The following is a 3,376-nucleotide window of genomic DNA, read 5'->3' as shown; positions in this document are numbered from 1 at the left end:
CAAAGAAACGCTAGTTAGGGCCACAGAATTCATACTCAGGGACAGACAGAATTGTTACTCAGTGCCAGAGAATTGTTACTTAGGGCCACAGAAACGTTATTAGGGCCACAGAATTTTTACTCAGGGACAGACAGAATTGTTACTGAGTGCCAGAGAATTGTTACTCAGGGACAGACAGAATTGTTACTGAGTGCCAGAGAATTCTTACTCAGGGCCACAGAATTCATTCTCAGGGACAGACAGAATTGTTACTCAGGGACAGACAGAATTGTTACTGAGTGCCAGAGAATTGTTACTCAGGGACAGACAGAATTGTTACTGAGTGCCAGAGAATTGTTACTCAGGGACAGACAGAATTGTTACTGAGTGCCAGAGAATTGTTACTCAGGGACAGACAGAATTGTTACTGAGTGCCAGAGAATTGTTACTCTCACAGACACAAAATTGTTACTTGCACAGACACAGAATTGTTACTTGCACAGACACACAATTGTTACTCAGGGCCACAGAATTCATACTCAGGGACAGACAGAATTGTTACTGAGTGCCAGAGAATTCTTACTCAGGGCCACAGAATTCATACTCAGGGACAGACAGAATTGTTACTCAGGGACAGACAGAATTGTTACTGAGTGCCAGAGAATTGTTACTCAGGGACAGACAGAATTGTTACTGAGTGCCAGAGAATTCTTACTCAGGGACAGACAGAATTGTTACTGAGTGCCAGAGAATTGTTACTCTCACAGACACAAAATTGTTACTTGCACAGACACAGAATTGTTACTCGCACAGAGACAGAATTGTTACTCAGGGCCACAGAATTCATACTCAGGGACAGACAGAATTGTTACTGAGTGCCAGAGAATTGTTACTCAGGGACAGACAGAATTGTTACTGAGTGCCAGAGAATTGTTACTCTCACAGACACAAAATTGTTACTTGCACAGACACAGAATTGTTACTTGCACAGACACACAATTGTTACTCAGGGCCACAGAATTCATACTCAGGGACAGACAGAATTGTTACTGAGTGCCAGAGAATTCTTACTCAGGGCCACAGAATTCATACTCAGGGACAGACAGAATTGTTACTCAGGGACAGACAGAATTGTTACTGAGTGCCAGAGAATTGTTACTCAGGGACAGACAGAATTGTTACTGAGTGCCAGAGAATTGTTACTCTCACAGACACAAAATTGTTACTTGCACAGACACAGAATTGTTACTTGCACAGACACACAATTGTTACTCAGGGCCACAGAATTCATACTCAGGGACAGACAGAATTGTTACTGAGTGCCAGAGAATTGTTACTCAGGGACAGACAGAATTGTTACTGAGTGCCAGAGAATTCTTACTCAGGGCCACAGAATTCATTCTCAGGGACAGACAGAATTGTTACTCAGGGACAGACAGAATTGTTACTGAGTGCCAGAGAATTGTTACTCAGGGACAGACAGAATTGTTACTGAGTGCCAGAGAATTGTTACTCAGGGACAGACAGAATTGTTACTGAGTGCCAGAGAATTGTTACTCAGGGACAGACAGAATTGTTACTGAGTGCCAGAGAATTGTTACTCTCACAGACACAAAATTGTTACTTGCACAGACACAGAATTGTTACTTGCACAGACACACAATTGTTACTCAGGGCCACAGAATTCATACTCAGGGACAGACAGAATTGTTACTGAGTGCCAGAGAATTCTTACTCAGGGCCACAGAATTCATACTCAGGGACAGACAGAATTGTTACTCAGGGACAGACAGAATTGTTACTGAGTGCCAGAGAATTGTTACTCAGGGACAGACAGAATTGTTACTGAGTGCCAGAGAATTCTTACTCAGGGACAGACAGAATTGTTACTGAGTGCCAGAGAATTGTTACTCTCACAGACACAAAATTGTTACTTGCACAGACACAGAATTGTTACTCGCACAGAGACAGAATTGTTACTCGCACAGAGACAGAATTGTTACTCAGGGCCACAGAATTCATACTCAGGGACAGACAGAATTGTTACTGAGTGCCAGAGAATTGTTACTCAGGGACAGACAGAATTGTTACTGAGTGCCAGAGAATTGTTACTCTCACAGACACAAAATTGTTACTTGCACAGACACAGAATTGTTACTTGCACAGACACACAATTGTTACTCAGGGCCACAGAATTCATACTCAGGGACAGACAGAATTGTTACTGAGTGCCAGAGAATTCTTACTCAGGGCCACAGAATTCATACTCAGGGACAGACAGAATTGTTACTCAGGGACAGACAGAATTGTTACTGAGTGCCAGAGAATTGTTACTCAGGGACAGACAGAATTGTTACTGAGTGCCAGAGAATTGTTACTCTCACAGACACAAAATTGTTACTTGCACAGACACAGAATTGTTACTTGCACAGACACACAATTGTTACTCAGGGCCACAGAATTCATACTCAGGGACAGACAGAATTGTTACTGAGTGCCAGAGAATTGTTACTCAGGGACAGACAGAATTGTTACTGAGTGCCAGAGAATTGTTACTCTCACAGACACAAAATTGTTACTTGCACAGACACAGAATTGTTACTCGCACAGAGACAGAATTGTTACTCAGGGCCACAGAATTCATACTCAGGGACAGACAGAATTGTTACTGAGTGCCAGAGAATTGTTACTCAGGGAAGACAGAATTGTTACTGAGTGCCAGAGAATTGTTACTCAGGGACAGACAGAATTGTTACTGAGTGCCAGAGAATTGTTACTCTCACAGACACAAAATTGTTACTTGCACAGACACAGAATTGTTACTCGCACAGAGACAGAATTGTTACTCAGGGCCACAGAATTCATACTCAGGGACAGACAGAATTGTTACTGAGTGCCAGAGAATTGTTACTCAGGGACAGACAGAATTGTTACTGAGTGCCAGAGAATTGTTACTCTCACAGACACAAAATTGTTACTTGCACAGACACAGAATTGTTACTTGCACAGACACACAATTGTTACTGAGTGCCAGAGAATTGTTACTCAGGGACAGACAGAATTGTTACTGAGTGCCAGAGAATTGTTACTCAGGGACAGACAGAATTGTTACTGAGTGCCAGAGAATTGTTACTCAGGGACAGACAGAATTGTTACTGAGTGCCAGAGAATTGTTACTCGCACAGACACAAAATTGTTACTTGCACAGACACAAAATTGTTACTTGCACAGACACAGAATTGTTACTCGCGCAGACACAGAATTGTTACTCAGGGCCACAGAATTCATACTCAGGGACAGACAGAATTGTTACTGAGTGCCAGAGAATTGTTACTCAGGGACAGACAGAATTGTTACTGAGTGCCAGAGAATTGTTACTCAGGGACAGACAGAATTG

Source organism: Staurois parvus, unplaced genomic scaffold, assembly GCF_062004578.1.
Source record: "Staurois parvus isolate SC_StPar_1 unplaced genomic scaffold, SC_StPar_1.0 ptg000917l, whole genome shotgun sequence".
NCBI lineage: Eukaryota > Metazoa > Chordata > Amphibia > Anura > Ranidae > Staurois > Staurois parvus.
This window is presented reverse-complemented; position numbering follows the sequence as displayed.